This window comes from Panthera pardus, unplaced genomic scaffold (assembly GCF_024362965.1).
Source record: "Panthera pardus isolate Hobbes unplaced genomic scaffold, ASM2436296v1 HiC_scaffold_10, whole genome shotgun sequence".
Lineage (NCBI taxonomy): Eukaryota > Metazoa > Chordata > Mammalia > Carnivora > Felidae > Panthera > Panthera pardus.
Window position 1 is genome coordinate 36128352 of NW_026526655.1, and position 22176 is coordinate 36150527.

Genomic DNA, 22176 nt, shown 5'->3' on the forward strand with positions numbered 1-22176 from the left:
TAAAATGTAGCATGTGTTGATTTCATTGATATTAAATGTAGTGTTCATAAATGTTCTGTTATTGAACAACCTGGAATTCTCCTGAATCCCTGATTTCCTCTACTCCTAGGTTGAGGGACCAGCACCAGCCCTCTTGGTTTGTCCTCCTCATGTTCAAGGAAGAGATTCACTCAGAAAATAATTTTAGGGCTTCCTTTTTCCCTTCCCTGGTTTGGGCTTCTTTCCAAGGGGATTCCTATCTGCTCCTGTTCAGGAATGGTTCAAGTTTAACTAGGACAGCCTTTCGGGGAGAGAGCTCCTTTCTCCAGGAGGGGGCAGTATTGGGGAAGGAACTGCACTTGTCAGGTGGCAAATGCTGGGGAAAAATTCTTTGGTCATCTGGAGAAGGTCAGAAAAGGCAGTGGGGGCCTGGAAGGAACAGCCCCAAGCCCACAGTGGGGCAGTGGGGCAGTGGGGCAGTGGGGCAGGGGCTCTGGCTCATAGACTCTATTGTGAGGGTGAGGGACAGGTGATAGATGAGGTTTCCTTCTGACCTCACATTTTAGTCTGAATATCAAGTTCTTTTTCAATGTATTTAATTTCCTCTAGTGCTTAATTCCTAATGTGACAATGACATAACACCCCACTGTTTTTCACTGTAAAGGTATCACATTTCAGCAGCACTGTGGGTTAAACAGTCCTTTCGGGATAGGCTGAGGCCCTAGTCAACAACAATGTGTCTATGGGCAAATGCATTCGGTTTGCTAACAGTGGACTTACAGATGAACCTTTGTGCACATTCCTTTCCTGATTGAGCTCTGTTCACATGGACCACAGATGACAAGATGTTTCTGTTTTCCAAAAAAAGTTCCGATTGCAATTCCCTGGGAGGTGTCCTGGGCCAGGGAGTTTTTTGTTCCAGGTTCCTGTGTAACAAGATGCAAAGTACCGTGTAGGATGCTTTACGGATTGGCCTGGCCATTTCATACTTTAAGCTGATGATTTTGTAGTTTACAAAATAATTCATAAAGTTTGGCAGCTTTCAGGGATTTCTAAGAGTACATTTCTAAGAGTACAAATATCTTCCTGGCCACTAGGGTCATAAAACGCAGCAGATTCCCCTGCATAGGGATTGTTGGGTTTTCCTTTTCTCCTTTTCTCCAACTCCCACTTCCCCACAGCCCAGCCTGGAGTTCTGTCTGGGCTCTTTAAAGATGAAGTGGACTAAATTCTGTTACAATTGTAGCAATAGCCCAACTACTCCCCGCCCTTCTTCTCCCGTGAAAAGTACCGGCATGAAAAGTACCCAATTGTAAAAATCTCTTTATAGATTTATTCAAGGTCTGGTGGCCTTGGTTCCCTCCTTTGTCAGACAATGGAGACTGAATTGTGGTCTTCACCCTGGAGTTCCCTCCCGCACACACCCAGGAGAGCTCTAGGTAGACATGAAACTCCACCAGTGGAGTTTAGTGTTTAAGAAAGCCTCCCAAATGTTTACTCGTCTGAAATAAAGCTGCACAGGAAAATGAAAACATCAAATGTCTTTTGCTTTTGGCTGAAATTGTATAAACTCACCAGTTGAGACATTGGCCATACGGAGATGAGGAAGAGATGGTCCTATTTTCAGAGTGTTTCACTGTCTAGCAGGGTCCTTGGTAAGTACTCAACACATGCTTGTTGAACTAAATCGAGAGCCAACAAACACTGGAGGTGATTACATTCACGAGCTCTGCTGTCATTAAATCACCAGAACCCTCGGTTAGTCCTTGTCCTGGCCGCTGCACTGGATAGGCCTGCCCCTACTCAAAAGCTAGGTAGCCACCCACACCTTTTGTTCTGAGGAACCCTACAAGGGCTTCCCATACCCCCCCACCCCAGCCCCCCACCCCCGCCTCCCGGCACATCTGCCACTCTCTCTCCACAACTGACCTGAAATCCTCACCTCAGCAATATACTTTTAGAGGTTAAGCAACTGTTCTCATTCAAAAGCCTAAGTTATTAGGAGGAGAGGGAGGAGCCTGAGTGGTTCAAGTGTGTATATAGGGGTGTGTGTGTGTGTGTGTGTGTGTGTGTGTGGTGTGGTGGTGGTTATTAAAAGAAGAGCAGAGACGCCGGATGCTTCTAATTTCCTCTTATAACCAATGAGCCACAGCCTCCATTGGGCTATTTACTGGCACTTTGGAAGCCTTGGAAACTTGACTTTGAGGACATAGGAAATGAAATGGCACTGGGTGATACACTTTAGTGCTATACTGTCTAATCTGATAACACCAGCCACATGTGGCTCTTGAGCCCTTGGAATTTGGCTAGCCTGAATTGAAGAGGGACTGTATATACAAAATACACACTGGTATTCAAAGACTTATCGTCGCGGGGGGGGGGGGGGGGGAGGACATAAGATCTTACAGGTAAATTTTTATATTGATCACATGTAGAAATGAAAATATTTTGGATATATTGGGATAACTAAAATCTATTATTAAAATTATACCTGTGTCCTTATGTTTTTTAGAAAGATGGCTACTAGAAAAAATTCAATTATGTATATGTCATTATATTGCTATTAAACAGCTCAGCTCCCGTAGCTAGGAGGACACACCTCACCCTAGAGGGCGCTGTAGTCCAGTGCGTGGGAAAAGGGGCCAAAGGAATGAGACCACAAAGGCAGCAATGTCACCAGAAGAGTATAGCCTCGGGGCGCCTGGGTGGCTCAGTCAGTTAAGCGGCCGACTTCGGCTCAGGTCATGATCTCGCGGTCCGTGAGTTCGAGCCCCGCGTCGGGCTCTGTGCTGACAGCTCAGAGCCTGGAGCCTGTTTCAGATTCTGTGTCTCCCTCTCTCTCTGACCCTCCCCGTTTATGCTCTGTCTCTGTCTCAAAAATAAATAAACGTTAAAAAAAAAAAAAAAAAGAGTATAGCCTCAGTGCAGGGAGGAGTAACAAAGACTGCCCTGTGTATCTGGTTGGCAGCCTGGCTAAATGCACAGGGACTCCCACTCTCCTCCCATCCTGGCATTCTGAGTCAGTTGGTGAAGTCCCCTCCTGTTGACTCCCGTGGCAGAGGAATGGAGTAGGGGACCAGGTGCAGATCTCTTTGGCTCTAACTAGATTTGGCTTGGGATTTGCTTCTGGGGCGAATCCTTGCACCTTCCGATCCCAGGTTCTACATGCAGACTGTACATGGTACATATGAGTGTACATGTTTCCATATGAGCTCAATGTCCCACTAAGGCTTGGGAAGGCTAATAAGTCTATTGATTTGGTTGATTTTAACATTTCAGATAATACATTTTGTGGGAATTTGTTTTGTTGTTTTTCTAAATGGACTTTGCAGATCAGTGCATAGACATTGATATCAAAGCAGGAATAACTGGATTTTGCATAGTAGTTTACAGTTTTCAATGTCCTTTTCAGCAAATTATCACTTTTTATTGTCACAACATCTTGTGAGGCAGGCGAAGCATGTATAGATTTTTATCCATATGTTATAGCTAAGAAACCAAAAAAAAATTGCCTTGACCGCATTTTAAAGCTGTTAAATGACAGAATTAGGGACGGATCATGAACAATATAATGGAAACTTTGGCTTCAGGTCTTTGGTGGCTTCTACTAGTATACAGAGAGGTCACCGAGGTGGCCCACAGCTTCCTGAATTCAAACGGTTATGCCCCCTTAAAGATCAGGAAAGTAATATATGGGGCCCAGATGTCGAGATTTGGAAAGCTGCCATTTGAAGATCCAGGGAAGGAGTAAAATTGGAGCACCGCCTTCACTTATCAGGAATGCACTTGTCCACGCACTCTGCTTAATTCCCTCTGGAGACCTCCCTGGTCCAAGTCTCAAACAAAGGTCCAGCTGGTTCCTCCACAGAGAGAGGTTCTGAGCTGCAGGCAGAACCCAGCAGAGGGTGCTGAAAGCCCACTACTTCAGGGTGGAAGAAGGCAAGAAGCCTCCCCCTTGCAGAGGTGGACCAGTGGAAGAGGAGGAAGCCTAACAAAACAAGAGCTTTCCTATTGGTAGAGTGATGATGATACGATGATGAGGATATGAATAAAAGCCAAGATAAGTGTGGTGGGTATAGTGTCATTTGGAAATATTAGAAGACCTGGAACAAGTCTTCAGTGTGTACCAATGTTTGTGTTCAGGCTGTTAGTTGTGAGATGGTGGCCAACAACAAGCAGGAGGTATGAGGCAGAGAAGAGTTAGGGAATGAGAGGGCTGGGGGAGTAATAAGAATGACCTCTGGGTCAGGGCCGCAGATTATTTTGTTGGACTTGACCACACTTTTGTGATGTGTTAACAGATCACTGTGATCACTGACATGGTGCATGTTGGAAAAATAGTTTCAGCTACTTATTCGGATCCCCTAGATCCCAGCAAATCATTGCACAGCCAAACTTAGAACCACAATCTTTCAACACAGTGAAGGAATTAAAGTAGGTGCAACTGATGATCAATGCCTTCATTTTATAATTAAGGAAAATGAGAGCCAGAAATGGAAAATTCCTTGCCAAATGTCACCTAGCTAGTAGTGACCTAGCATAAAAACTAAAGACAGTGACGTATCAGTATCACGGTTGAAAGGTACAGGGAATGGCATCAGATTTGGCTACAAATCTTGGCTCTAACAATTTGTTCTGTGACTTTAGGCAAGTCATTTAACTTTTCTGATCTTAGTTTCCTCGCCTGTACAATAAAGATAAAAAAAAAGTATCTACCTCAAGGGTATCAAGTCAGATAATAAATGTGAGCATTACATAGTACCTGCTCATTGTAAAATATTCAATAAATCATAACTGATGCTATAATTAGAATTCAACTTTTCTGACCTTCAGGCCAGAGTTCATTCTTTATACTATGCAGCCTCCCCCAATCCTTCTCAAGCCTTTTGCATGCCTATGCCATTCCCTATTTATTCCTCCTGTTGTGATATCTTCATGGAGATTGTATGATTGGTATTAAGGGAGTTTTTTGACTTCACAGTTTCCTTACTGATAAAGTAGGATAACACTAGTTGGGCTCCAGGCTGGCTAAAACACAAAATAACTCTTAAGTAGAGGGCTTAAGCAAGGTAGAAGCTTGCTTCTCTTTCGTGCAACAGTCCAGAGGTAGGCAATACAGGGCTAGCAGGACAGTCTGCTATCCCTCAACATTCAAATCTCATATCTGGGTTCAAAGTGACTTCTCCACTTCTTGTATCTTCTCAGGTAGACAAATGGAACAGAAGGTACGTGCCTGATCCTTTCAAAATTAAGACCAAGAGTAGCACCCATCCCTTCTCTCCTTTAGTTGGTCAAAAATTAGTCGTATAGTCACACCTAGCGGCAAGGGGAGCTGGGAAACCTAGGCTTCAGCTGGGCAGTCATGTGACAGAATAAAACGGACAATATTCGATGAAAACCTGAGGTTTGTCACAAGCTCTTTACTGTTAAATCCAAGGGAGCTGCTATTAACATGAGGGCTAGTATTTCTGAAGATTTATCCACTCACTTTTCACAGAGGATTATCTCCACTCTCAAAACAGTTTGGTTTTTGGTTTGTGATTAAAAAGCAATTTAAAGGTGGTTGCTGGTGGTGATAGAGTGATAAGGGGATTACTAATGTAAAACAGAGCTGGAAAATGAGTGGAGAACCATGAAGCAACTGAGAAGTGATTTGCTGGTGGAGAGAGAGAAAACAAACAAGGAAGTAGTGTGCTGCATTATGAAATATATATGTTGCTTTGACCATCTGGGGGACGTTTCCTTCTCCAAAGGAGATGCCCATCCAGCACATGACTGACCTGGAGCCCCTCACCACCTGCGCAATCTGGAGGCCTCAGGAAGTCAGTCCAAGAGTCTAAATCTATAAAAAAGGTTTTTTGAAAAGCTGGAGGACAGCTTCTAGTATCTTCTCAAGAAAATAGTCATTTCTAGAACTTTGGCACTCTCTTGGCCTGTGGGGCCACCTAACTTGGCTCAGACCACTTTGGGAGATGCTAGGCAATCCAGGGTCTGGAAGAAAATGATTGGGATGGGAGAAATCCAGGCAAGGATTCCAGTGAGTCCGTGGGGGGTGTGGCATGAGCCCTAATAGGCTAGGGAGATTCTGCACACCATTTCGGTCATCAGAAGAATGCCTGATGGTGGCCTTCCCTAGAAAGTTTCTCAGATTCAGCCTTCTTTCTCCATTCCCACTACCACTGCTCTGGACTTGGCCCTCATGTTTCCGTGACCAGCTTCCTAGCCTGCTGCCCTTCTAATTTTTCTCCTGGCCACTCGTCTTTTGTTCCTCAAAGCTGTCCCGCATATTGTCGTTGTGATAATTCTCCAAAATGCTTCTCACTATGAGCCTTCTTTTACCTCAGAATTTTCCAGGTGGAGTTATTAGGGTGGTTTTCTATTTCTTTTATTCTTTCCTGTTGTTGTTGAGCTGCAATTTTCCTCGCAGGTCCTTTTAAATGCCTTTGCAATAGACGTGTATGATTTTTGTACTAAGAGATGAAGGCAGTTTTAAATGGCTCAGAAGTTGGAGGGGGTGAAGTTGGGAGCTACCATGGCTTTCATGTCTTCCTCATCAAGTCTCTTTCCTTTTGGGTAATATTTGAGGCCTCCATAAACTTACTTATGTTGGCTACCAAACATAATTTCCTTTGATCCTTCTGTCTAGGCTGTTGTAGTTTCCTCATGGCACCCAGCTTCTGCTCCCATCACACCCTGTCCCCCCAGCCCATTTAAGTCTTACCATCTTTCCAGATCCAGTTAACATGTCACCTGCCTGGACTATTTTTATTCTTAAACTTATCTATCACCTCTATGATGTCTTATTTTGTTGGTACCACACTCCCTGGAAAATTGATGCCTTTTGGTTGTTGCCAACTGAGTGAATTTTGTCTCCTAAATGAATTCCAAGTTCTTGGAGGACAAGGGTAATCTTATAAATTCTTTGCTTTCCTCATACCATCTGGCATAGTTCTAAACACACAATTGGAAACCCATTGATATATTTTTGAGAACTTTATTCACATCTTAGCTGAATGATTTAACATGTGTCAGACCACCATGCCACCCTTCCAACAAAATATTTGAAGAAGGATTTCATAGGGATGGTCATCATGAATACAAAGGACTAGAAAGCTAATGCGGCAGATATGGGGTATCAGTAACAAGCTGACTGTGCGGACTTGGAAAACACTGCCTTTGTCCTGACTTGCTAGCCAGTCACTCTCTGTGTGACTCTTGCTGGCTGTTCTGGCCACTTACTCTGGTGAGACCATCTCCTATCCTCAGCACATTGTGAGCTTCTTTGTCTACTTTGAGTTGCTCCCCCTGTCACTGTGGACAGCTCTGTTCATTTGTGTCAATTACATCAGCATCACAGGTACCCCTTTCTCCAAGAAGCAGGCCCTAAATACTGTCAGAGAGTGATCACTTCTCTAAGCCTTGATTTCCAAATAGGCTACGCCTCTGCGGTTGTCATTCCAAAATATGAACTTGTGTCGGTGTGTATTTGGCTATAAAATGGGTTTGCTTAGCCTTGTCCATCATCTGTGTGGTCAGGTAGTGTATGGTCCTCTTAATAGTTGATCTTAGGTTATAAGTTCTTAGGTGTACATGATGTATTTTTGATGTGCCAGGGGCTGTTCTTGGCCTGAAAACACACTTCAAAATATTTGCTAAGTGGTATCTTTAAATAAGGCCACATGCATAAAAACTTACCTCTGACTTCTGTCTGTTAAGCTGATGAGAGAACCAAATAGGAAGTCTGAGCAGCTCAGGTCTGCTAGTTAAAGACCACTCTTAATTAGCAATGTGACCTTGTGCCAATTATTTAACCTCTGGACTCACTTTTGAAAGTGAAATGTGGATGATAATCGTCCTTATCTCACAGAATGGTTGTATTAAATCAGAGAATGCATGTACAGTGCCTAGTAGCATTCTTTGCTATTATTTTTGTGATTGTTTTCATTATTTCTTGAAATAAAAGCTAGCTGAGCAATACAGTGTATGAACCAGTAGCTTCTCAGTGTATTTGTTGAGTTGGAATGGTTCAGAGACCTGTGTTTCGAGATTCCTGATGCCAAAAGAAGTCTGAGCCTTTCAGCCAATCCAGTCTGGTGGCTACTATCCATATCCCTCCCCCTTTTTTTTCCTTCTCCCTTCCCCAGGACTGAATAGATCTACAAAAAACATAAAAACAAATGGCTGGTTTGCAGAAGGGGAAGGGAAGAGAGAGTTAATACCTCAGGCTCCATAGGTCAGCATTAGTTTATAATAACCCAACCCCACTCCAAAGAGCCTAAGGGTTTTCATCTTGGGACAAGGGTTACCAGAGTGTTGGTAGCATCTTCCCTTAAGCTGCAATAGAGAACTGATTGGTAAAAAAGCAATCAATTTATGTTTGGTTTGTGGGAGTGAACACGATCTGGAAGGTCATTGAAATTTTATTGTCTGTTTCAAACTGATCTATCTAGGCTGAGCTCACAAAGAACAAAACATGGAACCAAAGAGAGAACCAGACAGGACAGTATCTTGGGTGTTTTCCTTCTGACGTTGTCTTCCTGGGCCTCGAGACTCTGCGTTTTAATACCTACATCTTAAGTCAAAGGCAGTGGTAGGCCAGGTGTATAATGAGCCTGCCTAAATAAAGCTATTTGGCTTAGTGTGTGGACTTTGAGAGACCCTCGAAAAAAGACACACAAAGCCACAAGAAGGAGCAAGTGGGTCTTTGGCGATAACTCCTACCATCTGTTCTGCTTTTGCTAAAGCTGGAGAGGCATTTCCTCTGAGGCTTCGAGCATAATTCCCCTGTTTTGCACTTGGTCTTCCAGGTAAGTGAAGGGAATGGCTCGGCATTGCTGTTCCTGAATGCTCTGCTTTTTCACTGCCCCCTTCTGGGGCTGCTCTTGCTCTCAGTGTAGCTAAAAGAACACAGCCCAGAGAAAAATCTGACCACAACGAGTACAGCATAGGAATGTATACACTGGGCCGAGAAAACTGCCCAACCTAGCAAAGTGTAACCATTTTCTTTCATGATTGTAACAGAGAGGGAAATGACAATATTTTGTCATCACCAAATAAAACAATATTGATCCCTGGGCAAATGTAATGCAGAAGGGTGAGAGAGATGGTTCTCAGAGTAAGCCTAAGGTGTTCTCACCCTGTGGTATGACACCATGTGTCCCCGTAGCAGCCAACAAACACCGGGGACACAGTCTCTGAGCCAACTGTATCGGCAACTCCCACATCATAATATAGTGAACATGTTTAGTTGTTGCTGTTGCAGGAACTATTTTAAGCCACTTACACGTAGTATTTCATTTAATCCTCACAGTTTTATGAGATAGCTGTTGGTATGATGCCCATTTGACAGATATGGAAAATGAAGCTCAGAAAGGTAAGTTAACCTCCCCCGGGTTTCATTGTTAGGTGGCGAAGACAGAAATGACCTACCTTGTAGGCGTAAAGTCCTGAGGCATTCGGCTACACTTGCCGTAATACTTTAAGAATTTTTAATAGTTATCAATTAAACTTACCATTGCAGGAAGATGGATGCTATTGTTTAAATAAATTTAATTTTTTAAAAAAGAGTTCTCTGCGCCAGCTCACACTGGCATAACCTCCTTAAAAGTGAGCATAGTTCTACTTTTCTCTCCATCATACTCTCTCCCCCAGCATCTTCACACCAGGAGAAGGATGCAGGCAGTGTTCCAGATCCTTCTTCAGGGCCATCCCCATCCAGTTTTTTCTTGGAGAATACCTGGAATCCAGCCTCAGGAGGAAAGGGCATGACTTGGGTAAATGAACCACAAGTTCTGGAAGCATACCCCTCTCCTGAAGTGGTGAGAAAGAGAGACTCTCTTCACCATATCCTACCATCCTCTCCTGTAGACACAAGGCAGAGCAAAGTCAACTCACCTTAGCCAGCAGGGATTTCCTTGATCATGATGCTAAACGCAGAGGATTGAGCTTTATGAATAGAAAGCTCTGGAAGGCAAAGATGTTCATTTTTCTTGGAGTAGGGGGAGGGAACAGGAAAAACAAAGTAGTTAATATGCAGTTGTGTTTAGAATGCATCATAGTAAATCTTCCCTGTTATTCAATGCTGCTCACCCATAGGGAGTGCCAGGGGAGAGGAAGTCTGAGGTTTGTTTTTATTCATTTATTTTCAGCTTTGCTGTAGATACTGTTGTGTGTGGTAATTCCTAGGCAGCTGTTACAATGATGTAGAGTTTCTCCAGGTGATTAAGCTGGCATTTTTAACAGGACTCGGATTAAAAATCTTTCTCCTCAAGGGATGCCTGGGTGGCTCAGTGGTTTAAGCATCCAACTTTACCTCAGATCATGATCTTGTGGGTCCAATAGCTCAAGTCTCACGTCAGGTTCCATGCAGACAGCTCAGAGGCTGGAGCCTGCTCCAGATTCTGTGTCTTCCTCCCTCTCTGTCCCTCCCCTGTTTGCATTTTGTCTCTCTCTCTCTCTCTCTCAAAAAATAAACATTAAAAAAAAAAAGTCTTTCTCCTCAAAAACCGATCAAGTGATTGAGGCTAAAAAGAGCCTGGCTTTGAAATCCTCTCCTACAAAATCAAAGACCATCAGAGCAGCTTTGTTCTCTTTATTGCCATTAGTCTGCTATAAACCGTCATAGGTTTAGGACATAGGAAAGTCTCAGTACTGGCCTCTCCCAGATGGGAGGTCACTCCAGCCCCACGTAGATCCCTTATGAGATCCACAGCGAGTGCCAGGCTTCAGGGATACTGCCAAGCTGTCCGGGCCCTGGAGCAAGATTTATGGGGTCGTGTTTGAAAGCAGATGTGCCTCTTCTATCTCCTGCCCCTCGAACCTCCTTTTCTTTCCACCTGCTCTCATTGTTGTATATAGGCTAACTGAAAACTTGGTCTTTTTGGACTTCTAAAAGGTTGAAATTGGAAGGGCAAATAAAAACACAGGATGGGGGAGGGGCAGGTGGATCAGTTGAGTGGCCTGAATGTAATTCCATTATGAATTTCTGTAAGCAATGCTTCTGAATTGTCGATTTTATCAGCCAAATAAATTTTTGCGTGTGTGTGATAGAATAAGTATTGCACATCTCAGCCAACCTGTGTTTTGCCTTCTTCTCCCCAATTCTCAATGGACTTTGAAGAAGGGAAATCAATAAATCAATTGGTACCTTGTCCAATACCCATTTCAATGACATCACAGCACCATTTGCTAAAGATCAGACATTAGTTACGGAAAGAGACTGAGACATTTCCACTTGATAATGTATCTCTTTGCCTTTTTGAACTAGATATAAAAAAGGAATAGTGGAGTGTCCTTGTAAATAACAATTTTTGTATTGACCTTATCAAAAAATAAGAAAGTAATTGTGGAGAGAATGATAAAATATCATTTATATCTCAGAGTTTATCACAAACCCAGTGGGGAGTGTTTTCTAGGCTTATCCTATAATATTTTATTAAAAAAATTTCCCCTACTGTGGCTAACTTGACTTTTTAAGAAATTAGATTTTTATTTTTTCAAATCTGATTTTAGAAATGTGCGTATTATTTTCCTTTGGTCCTTAAAAACAACATCAGAATTCAACAGTTAAAAAACCCATACACAAAAAGTTGCACAAAATTAGTTCTGATTTTTGGAGAAAAATTGCACAATTTAGAAGAATGCCTTTTTAAAAAAAGAATGCCTTGAATTATCAATGATCCTTGTTTTTGTACCATTTTGTCTATTCATTCATATATTTGCATATATCCCATGTTCTTAAATTGGGACAGAACAATGCAACTATTTTTGTTTAGTCTCTCCCCGAAATGTTTCAATGCTATATGTAACTTCACTTCTAAAATTCAGCCTCCCTTTGAACCAACTGTAACATTCTTTTCACACAGACCTTGCAGATTTGCTATTATTATAATATTATTAAAGGAATATGTCTTACTAAGAACCCTAAAATATGTGGAAACATATTAATACTTACAAGGCTAATGACAACAGTGAAATGCATTTCTGGTGTCCTATAGTCAAAACTGTATTGGACTGAGGGTCGGAAGAGGAGAATCACAATCTCAATGCAGTGGGAATATCTGCCTCTACTCAGCTCAAGTTGCTCAACAGTAAACTACAATCGTTAGATTAGGTGGTCTTTAAGTTTCCTTCCAAGTGTGAAATTCTTTGCTTATGCGATTCTCTTTGAAGTGCTTTTGATGACTTGGCCTTAGGAGAGCTCTTCTGAGTTGTGGATTTCTGTGAGAAGAATGGCTTTTTGGATAAGGAGAGCTTGCAGGCTTTATCTGTTGGGAGCATTATTCAGGAAGTTTCTGGCCCCTCAAGCTCAGGTGTTCAGCCACAGTCAGCACAGTAGAGTGGTCTTTGGGTTCATAGTCTAGCTAACTTCTTTCCCCTTGACCCTAGATTCGGGTTGTTCTCTAAACACTGGTCGTATCTTAAAATGAAAGCTTCTGAACTCTTAAGTATATGGAATCAGAAGGGGAGAGAATCCGTTGGTGACATTACTACAGCAGAACCAGCAGGTCTCATCTGAGCTGCTGTTTTGTGCTAGGACCATCTTATGCTCCTGGAAATAAACGCCTGGGCAACACAATGAGAAGGAATTAGATCACGTAAACTTTTAAAAATAAAGCTCAAAATGTGTGGAACCAAGAGCAGTTCTTAACCACTGAAAAATAGATTTTTTTTCCTTGCCATTGGATATGGGCAAAGGAGATGATCTCACCTACAAATTTCCATAACTATATTTGGATCTAAAGAATACACTTCAGTCATGTCTATCTTCTTCACTGTGCAACAGCCGGGCATGAGGAACAGGCTCAGCCCTTAAGTTCCCCTCTCTGCTGGCAGTGCGCCCCTGAAGGGCAGGTGAAGAGGCCGCCGCGCTTCGCGTTTCGGGTTGCCGCAGGCTGCAAGGCCAACCTAAGAGGCCTGGCTCCCGAGGAGGCTCCCCCTACCGGGAGTCCGGAGCAGTGCTGGTGGCCGGGCCCAGGGTGGCACAGCCGCCTCCCTGCCGCCGTTTCCTTCGTGGCTTCGCTGGTGGGATCAGCGAGCTGCCGCCGGCGGGGTCGACCCGCGCGGGGCGGAAGCGCTCGGCCCGGGGTAACGAGCATTTTCCTGCATAAGCAATTAGCTGTGAATAAACATCTGAAACGGCGGCTCTGTAAACCGAGTGCCCGCCGAGAGCTTCTAACGGGCGGGGCTGCGTGGGGGGTGGGGCAGGATGGTAAGATTCTAGGCCGGGGAAGGAAGGGGGTGGGGGATTGTGCAGGGAGGTGCCCCATCACGCGCTCCCCGAGTTCAGAGGCGCTTCTTAAGTTACCAACAAAGTCAGGGCCGATCCCCGGAGAGGTAACCGACCGTCCGGTTACACTGCGCTCTTTTTCCCGCCTGGGATCTGCGCGCGCTGCAGGTGGTCAGTACAGTCTACCCCGACACCAGATGCTCTTCGAGACCCGGATTCCGGGAGCGAGTGCCTCTGCGGGTCGCAGCCACTTTGCACCCGTCGGCCCCGATACAACCGATAGTTAATTGGGGCCTTCGAGTGTCTCAAGTCAAGGTGAGCAGAGGAGTCCTCCAGCCTCCCGCCCTCGTCTTCGGGGCTTCTCGCCCGGGGCTTAGGTCCCGGTAGCACTTGCCCGAAGGCAAAGTCGTTCGGGGTGACGGACGCGGGCCGAATTTGTTTCAAAGTGGGAGGATGCTTGCACGTGCTCGGGGATGCCAGCTTGTTCAGGGTGCGCGCTGCAGGAGCTCCGGCGAGGTTGCAGTTCTGGCGCGCAGGTTTGGGCGATGAGCACTTGGCCGGGTCCAAAGAGTCATCAGTTCTGCCAAAGTGGGCGCTGCCCTGGGTACTTACAGGAGCGGCGAGTGGATAGGGAACAGAATACTGAAGAGCGGTCACCTGGGAAGCCAAATCTGCAAAGTCTCGCCCAATCCTCGGGGCATTTTATGTAGAGTAAGCTATTGGACTATAGCAGCCCCACACTTATCTAACAAAGATAAAGACATGAAAAAAAAAAAAAGAAAGAAAAAATATAAAAGGGTGAACGTTTGGCCCGTCGCGGAGCATCTTGCCCTTCTTGCCTTCTCCGCAGGCCTAGGCTGTCTTGGAGGCAGCATAAGGTGCAGTGGGTGTCACCCCACCGCCTCTCCCCTCTGAGATCGTGACCCACCCCCCTGACCCAGGCGGAAACCCACCAGCTTGGTGCAGCCTGAGGCTCCTGTGCCCAATCTTGGCATCCATGGCTGAGGCGGGGCCTAACCTAAGGGCCCCGGTGGGTGTCCGCAGCCGGCCTCACCGCAGACCAAGTTCCTAGGAATCCGGGGAAAGAAAGGTGGACGCTTCCGGCGTCTCAGCCTGCTTCCCGGGAGGCCTTGGGCGCAAGGGTTGCGACCCGTGAGTGGAGAAGGTGAACTCAGCTGCAAGCGCAGCTGCCTTTCCTGTATGGGTCTCTCCTGGGTCAAGAGCACCCCGGGAGGCTAAAGACCTTCCCGAGCCTCCCGCGCTTCCTTGCCCACCTGGACTGAGCAGGAGCCGAGAGAGCTGATGTCTTTTCAGGGCACTCTGGGTTCCCGGGCTGGGGACGCTGGGAGGGAGGGAGTTGGGGGGTGGAGGGATTCGTTTACGACCTGCTTCTGTCTTCTCTCTTCCTTTTCAGAATATACCAATGCTTTGACGGTTGGGCTCTTACAAAGACGGACTTTTTAACCCCCACCCCCGATTTTTCTTGAAGGTTTTGCAATATCCCCCACCCACCCACCTTTCTCTAACCTGCTTTCTCTAACCTCCTTTCCCGGAAAATGTGAGTAGTATATGTGAAAGGCAACTTAGCCCAGTGTCTGTAGCAGAGCTTCAAGCTGAGTGCGAGAGGAGGAGGCTTCACTGAACGTTTTGGTGTTTCCAAAGTTGCTGATATTATACCCTTAGCAAGGTAGGTGGGCTTGTTGGCCATTAAGACGCCGGGCCGGGAGCACCCGGGCAGTGTGCACCTCGCAGGAGGAAGGTCGGCGTCCCAGTCTCTGAGCTCGAGGGCCCTCAGATCAGCCAGGGGCCAGGATCAAGCTCCTAAGGGAGCAGCAAAAGTCAGACACATAATCTCACTTCTTTACCCTCTCTCTCCCCTACCATTACTTTTCTTTTTCTTTCTTTCTTTTTCTTTCTTTCTTTCTTTCTTTCTTTCTTTCTTTTCTTTCTTTCTTTTTCTTTTCTTTCTTCTTCTTCTTCTTCTTCTTCTTCTTCTTCTTCTTCTTCTTCTTCTTTCTTTTCGCAGACTGTGTAATAGGCAGGTAGCCTGGAAGCTGCGATGTAGGAGTTGTGAGAGATCCTGGGGCTGGCACTGCCCTTCTGGATTTAGGAACCATCTGGGGGAGGAGGAGGGTCAAAGGGGCATCCGCTTCTTTTGAACAAGGGCGCGGTTTACTTCCCGCAGGCGGCGGGCGGGGAGAGCTCAGAGCGGAGGGCTCCGTGGGATGTCTCTTTGAGCAGGTAATTCTGCGGCAGGGTCGAAAGCTGGTGACTGACACTCTCGGTGACGGCAACCAGGCCGGGCAGCGCCCTTTCCGATTATCAAGATGATTAACCTCCGGGCCTTGCCTCTGGTGGGATCTCCGCTCCCCAGTCAGCTTTTCTCTCACGGGGATTAGGGGGCGCTCCTTTTAAGAGAGGGCCCGAGGGGTCGCGGCCTTGGCCTTTCCATAGCTCCACGCGGCCTTGCATCTAAGCGGAGCTGGGGAAGGTGGGGGCCGCACGCAGATCCATCCCTGCTCGTCGCCCACCTAGCCAAGTCGGGTTCACCGGGCCGGTCCCCCGCGGTCCCTCGGGTCACCTCCCCCCGCAACCACTTGTCTGAAACTTACCAGATTCCAACCTTAAGGCAAAAAAAAAAGTGTTTCATATACAAACCGATCAGGGTATTTGCAGATAATTGCGAATGTCAAATACTCGGGCGTGATGACAAAGTGCAGAGATTGCCAGGACCCGAGCTCCGCCTGAGGGGCGGGGGGCTGCTGGCGAGGCTCCCGGGCCACCTCACGCCTGCTCAGAGGAGGGGAGGGGGCAGTCAGCCGCAGCCGCCTAGCCCATTTAACGGAATTGGCTGTTCCTTCGACCCCTCTGCTGTGGTGCTGATTCACGGATTCATCCACTGCGTCCACACTTGAGCCCGGCGCGGGAAGGCGCTGCGACCGTGGATACAGCCCTGGCCCAGCTCCCCCCCGCCCCCCACACACGCACAGGCACCCTAGGCAAAATGCACGCACGATGGGGGTTACTGGGCCTCAGTTGGACGCCAAGGCCCAAAGCCCTGCCAAACAGCGTTACCAGAGCTACTGCCAGCTGTCACCCGCTGCTGCCTGACACGGGGGGGGGGGGGGGGGGGGGGAGGGGCGAATCATATTCCACTTTGGGGCCAACTGCTGCACCCGTCTAGTGCCGGGACTAGTCGTTTACAGATATAAAAACAAAATTTTTAAAAGTCCCCTAAAACTCGACCCTCTAACCTAAGTCTCCTGCCCTGCTTGGAGGAGTCTGAGGAGGGGGTTTGCCCTGGGAACCCAAGCGCATACAGCCCACCAAAGTCGACACCATTAAGGCCTTGGCTATAGCAAAGGTGGCTGCTCCTGGCAGCTTTCAGGACAACTCCTCTGAGACTCCCCCCCCCCGCCCCGCCCCGCAGGCATGCTCAGAATGTTTTAGCCCCCCCCCCAATCCTATCTAAATATATGGATCTAATATATGTTGGATTTCAAATCTACTGAAAACCGAGGGGATCGACTATAGATGGTATGATGAGGTTAATGGCAGGTCCGCAGCTTTCCGGGGGGTGGGGTGGGGGGGAGAGGGTCAGAACTGCAGGGGCAGCGGGAACGTGGGTGCTATCTCTGGGGGCTGGACGTGGGGAACTGAGAGAAGAGGCGCACACACCCCATACGGAGTCTTGAGGGGTACCACAGGCAACATAAGGCTCTGGCTCACGAGTCCCGGGTAGCTGGACAAAGTAAGGGGAGGTGAGGAGGCTGAGCAACCTTTGACACGCTGGCCCCTTTCCTTGCCGAGGACTGAAGAAGTGGGGTGATATTCTGGAAAGTGGGGGCGAGGAGGGGAGATAGAGGGGGTAGAAGGCAGGAGAGAGGAGGGAAGGGTGGGCCACTGCTTATGCTAGGGCAGCCAGGCTGCTAGGGAGGGAAGTTCAAGAGAGCAAGTTGGGGCGTCTGTCCCGCATCCCTGTCCCCGACCCTTAGCCTCCCCACCCCTTTGCCATCGGGCGCCTGAAGTCAGCGTCTCCCTGAAGCCCTTAAAGTTTTACAGTCCAATTGTCTGAGGTTTCCGATGATGACAAATTAGGAAAACGCTTCTGCTGCAGCCCCAGCACCTAAGTCAGAGAGTTGGGGGGAGGGGAGGGTACTGGATGCAGGGCTAGGGTAAAAGAAGAGACTTGCCTCCCAGGCTTTCTCTGCGGGGTTGGGGCCCGGGAGAGCGGAGGACTAGGTCCTGGGGCTAGGGAATGCTTTGGTAGCCCGGAAGCCGGGTCCACAGAAATCCAGCGCCTGGCTCCTCAGCTAAGGGGCACCAGGAGAGCTCTGAGAGTTCAGCCTTTCTTGCCCTTACTGGGAAGGCCTCGGTCTTGCAAGAAGACCTTACTGGGAGCCATGGGGACAAGCAGGGTGGCAAACTCTGGGGGAGTCTCGTCCAGGTCCTGTGAGGCCGGTGTGGATGGACAACAGCATCCATCTCCAGCCTGGGCGGGCAACAGGGGACCCACAAGTGTAAGATGTGATTCTATTTGACTTTCTAAATCAAAGTGCATTGATTGGGGCCCAAGGAGTTCACGGCACATAACTGTCTTAATTAAACCTGCTGTAAACAGACAAATCACTTCTCCTCTTCCACATAGAGCTCTGGGAGATTGCACAGGGTCTGGCAGAAGCTAGGCTTGGGGGATGCTCTTTAAAGAAAGGAGTGTAAATGAGGCAAAGGAAAAAGAAAAAGTGGAGCTTCTTCGACCTCAGAAAACAGCTTAACTGAAAACAAAACTCCAAACAGCCAGAAGGTATGGGATGGGGTGAGAGATCCTTAAAAGCCAGGGGACAGCCTGGTTGATGGAGCAGCTCGGTGGGGACCCGCCGGACCAGGGTGGGACCTGCAATGGAAGTGCAGTGAGGGAAGGGGAGGCCTCAGGTTGTTTGGGGAGGCTGAGGTGCTCCTTGCTGAGGCTCTTATCTACCCCACTCAGCCCTGCGCCTCCCTTCCCAATCCTTCCATCTGCCTCTGCCGTTGTTCTCGACTTCCGGCACTCGGAAGACAGCGCCAAGAGGACACGTCCTCCCTTAACTTGGTCAGCGTGGGGGACACGGGGTCGCCGCGGTGAGTGCCCTTAGCTCGTAGCCACTACGGTGGGGCACTAGGAGCCTGGTGATGGCAAGACTAGAAAGTACGGATGGGAACTAGAACTCAGCCTGAGCAAATGGGAAGGGAAGTTGTCTGTAACCCTCTGGGAAAAGCGGGAAACGGGGCGTAAACACCCATAGCTCAAGGTTCACTCCCTCTTCAGCCAAGTGCCGACACCGTAGCGCGAGCTCAGGAAGCTAGACGAGGGTCAGGCGCTCCGGTCCCGTCAGCCCGCGGGTGCGGAGGAGAGCTTGGGGCAGTGGCGGCGTTGGCGCTGGGAAGGGCCGGCGGGACGCCATTCTCTGCCTGGAATGTGCAAAGGGCTGGGTCTATCTCCGAATAACTGGGCCTCCGGAAGTTACCTGGCAGAAAGCAACCCTCGAGCTGACTTTGAGTCTCGCAGCCTAAAACAAGACGAACTAAGGGGAGCTCATCGATTTTCTAAATAAAAGTGAAAAGGAGAAGTTCTCCATAATATGTAAACACTGAGGATGTGAGCGCACAGGTTTGGGTGTGTTCCTGGGAACTTGGGGAGCCGCCCCCTCTGCCCTCCACGGTTTGCAAACTTGAATTCTCATCGCTTTTCATTGACTAGCCTCTGACCCCCACAGTAATCTGATTCAGAAATACTCTTCATTTCGTTAGATTGACGTTGGCAGGCACTAGCTATGTTGTATCTGGTAGGGAATTTAAGTTCAGTTAGATTTGAGCTTAATGCTTTTCGAAAAAGTCTTTTAAGCGATTTTTTTTAAACTTCCATACAGCTAATGAAAACACACATATCTCTATACGATTGGAGAGAAACATGCTTAGATTGCTTTTAGATTTCTGAGATGTTGTATAGGCGCCAACAACTCCGTGGACACAGACAAATGGGCTATTTGCAGTTATTATTCATGAAAGTTCTTTTATATGTTTAAGTTGAGGCATGGTTCCCAGGTGGAAAAATTCTTTACGACTAAAAACATGCTTTCAAAAGGTTAGAAAATGGAACCAAAAATTTGGAATGCATGATAGTATAGAAGTCTTTACAGAGAACAACAGATATCACTACAATCCACCAGAATTCTAGGAGTGGAAGTCAAAATATAGTAAAAGTTGATTAAAATGCAAACTATTAGGGACGCATTGCAAATGTCTTTGTCACATCCATAGGGAAAAATCTTTAGAACCCTCCCTCCTTGTGCTGTACTTGTGTTGAGACGAATTGTTGTTAACATTTTTCTCTTCTGAAATAACAACAGTTCACCTTTCAAAACTCTTCACCACAGAGCGACAATGACGATTGTTCTCCAGGAGAAGGACTTTTGAAACAAACAACTTCTTTCACATACTCACACTTGCACACCCCACACAAACGCACACACGCAGTTGCCGGGTTTTCTTAAACGTTGCTTTTGAATGAGAGAGAGAGAGAGAGAAGAGAAGAGGAGAGGAGAGAGAGACAGACTGGGAAACTCGAGCTTAGGTAACCAACGAACCCAATTACTAGGCTTTATTGATACTAAAAGGAAAAGTTCCCCTCGTAAAATTTCTCTGAGCTTATTAGTTATTTAAATCAGCCCCAGGGCTGGACGAGCGACGCCGCAGGCACCCACTGTCGGCTCCTGGAGGTGAGCAGACGGCGTCCGAGTCCTGACCCGCCGCCTCTCGCTCGGCACTTGGCACCGGGGGCAAAGGCAGGCGCAGCCCGCTGAGGTGAGCCACTTGGCACGAGTGCCGGGCCTGGCACACTTGGAGATAGCTCCGCATGGCCTACGGGTATTAGGGTTTGGAAGCGAACAGGTAGCCAGTGATGAGGGTGCGGGTGAACAGGCCAGGCGGACACGGAGCTCCGGAACTCAGCAAGCTGGCGGCGCGGCTCCGCGGCGGGTGCGGCTGGGCACCGGCCCCTGCGGCCCCCGCGACAGCGCGGTGTTTTCGCCGCGAGGCTGGAGTCCTGCAAGAGTGCGGCTGATGGCCGCCAGGCGTTACTGCTCGGGCCTCCAGGGCTCACCCCTATTTTGTGCGGGGCTCGGAGTTTTGTAATTGGACAGGCACCAGGTGAATTTGCACCTTTCCGGGTCGTTGTCCCTTTCAGTAGCTGGCAGTCCCCAAATTGTGTGTGCGTGTGTGCGCGCGCGCGTGTGAACAGTTGAATTTATTAAAAATAAGCCCCAGCCTACCCACTCAAGTCCTCTGAGCCCGACGTGGGGACTCTCAAATCCTGACGTAGCGCCGGGGCAGCTCGAGGTGATGCCTGGCTCTGCTGGGCTTGGCCGCGGGGCCCCCAGGCAAGGCACCGCGGGGCGGGGAAGAACCGAGCTCCAGAACACCAATGTCACGGACACCCGGGCGTTAACTCGGGGGTCAAGGCTTGACGGACTAAGAGGGTTTCCGTGGGGCTTCGTGAGATGGAGAGAACAGGCGAGTCACCAGCCAAGGAAACCCTCTAGGGTCCCCGCCACTCCAGACAGCTTTGGGCCGCCAAATAGACCGACTATCCGCTTCGTCCTCTGTCCCAGTAAGTGCTTGGCACCTCGGGTCCCGCAGCAGGCTTTCTCGCTCTCTCCCGCGCTGTTCGAGAGCAGCGCGGACCTAATGTCGCTAGACGTCGCCGGAGCTGCTAGAGCTAGCTTGGGCCGCCTCGGACCCGGCTTCCTGGGCTGGCTGGCCCCGGCTAGGGGTGGGCGAGAATTTCAGCACACAGGCTGCCCAGCCTGCAGGCTGGGGTACGGGTGGGGCGCCGTGGCCTGGACTTTCCAGGTATGCTTTTTCATTACAAGGGGTTGGGGTGCCGAGGTTCTGCCTGGCGGGCGGGTGCTTGTGTAGGGTGGTCCGGGTTTGCCTGGGCCGGGGACCTGCCCATCCCCCCCCCCCCCCCCCCCCCCCCCCCTCCGCCGCATCCTTAACCTGTGGACTTGAGGCTACGCGGAAAGGCCGGCTCGGGAAAGCAGCGGGATGAACGGGCGCCGCAGGTTTCGGCCGCAGCCCACGCGGTGGCGCTGTCGGGAGAGGATGCCTTATCTCCGGTCTGGGACCCTGGCGTTGACCCGGGGTCCGGGGCGACGGGGCCGTAAGGACGAGTCGAGGTCGCAGGGTTCTTCGCCGCTACCTTGGGCCCCGGGATTAGAGATGGGGCAGACCCCTTTCTCCTCGCTCGGTGTTTCCAGAGAGAAAACGCAGCGAGTCTGGAGCGGGATTCCGGGCTCAAACCCAGGCCGCCCGGGGGTGGGGGCGGGGCGGCAGCCGCAGCTCCTTTAGCGTTTCGTGTTGTCCCCCCTTGCCTTGTTCCCGGTCGTTTAAAGTCGATTTCTATTTTTAAAAAACTAGATTAGCGGGGCAGTCATTCTCATCTCCTTGAGAGGCTGCAGGAGATCCAGCTATTAAGCTCTTGACTCTGAAAAAGAGTGAAAGGATTCAAGAGCTCGGGGGCGTTGTCTTGTGTCGCTGGAGTTGTGCTCGGAGCCCGCAGGCCCTCCGCCTTCCCGGGCCTCTCAACCCGCGGCCGCGGAGGAAGCACTTCCACACCTCCAAACCAAAGTCTCCCTCACCTTCAAGACAAGTCCCTTCGCTTTCCTCACCCGGGGCAGGCGGTGCCCACCCCCGACATTTGGGGCCTCAGTGCACAGAGCTCCAGTCCTCGCCTGAGTTAGCTCCAGGGCAGACCTTCGCGTGTCCCCTCCCGCCCTCTGGGCCTCTGCATTGTCTGTTCCCGATTCCGGATCCTCCGACCTCCTGGGTGCTCAGCTCACCATCTAACACAAACTAGTTGCCCAACACCCATCCCCAACCAGTCTTCTCCCTGGGACGCTTCTCGCCGCCAGGCCGCAGGGACTCGTTCCTTT

The 22176-nt window shown here is 48.8% G+C and overlaps 1 protein-coding gene across 1 annotated transcript in view; it reads left to right on the forward strand.

The window, feature by feature from the left end:
* The first annotated feature begins 20546 nt into the window (after positions 1 to 20546).
* SATB2 (SATB homeobox 2) overlaps positions 20547 to 22176 on the forward strand; it is a 194063-nt gene continuing 192433 nt past the window's right edge. The window contains exon 1 of the mRNA XM_053906566.1: positions 20547 to 20852. The gene's annotated coding sequence lies outside the window, so the exon portion shown is untranslated. The remainder of the gene's footprint in view (positions 20853 to 22176) is intronic.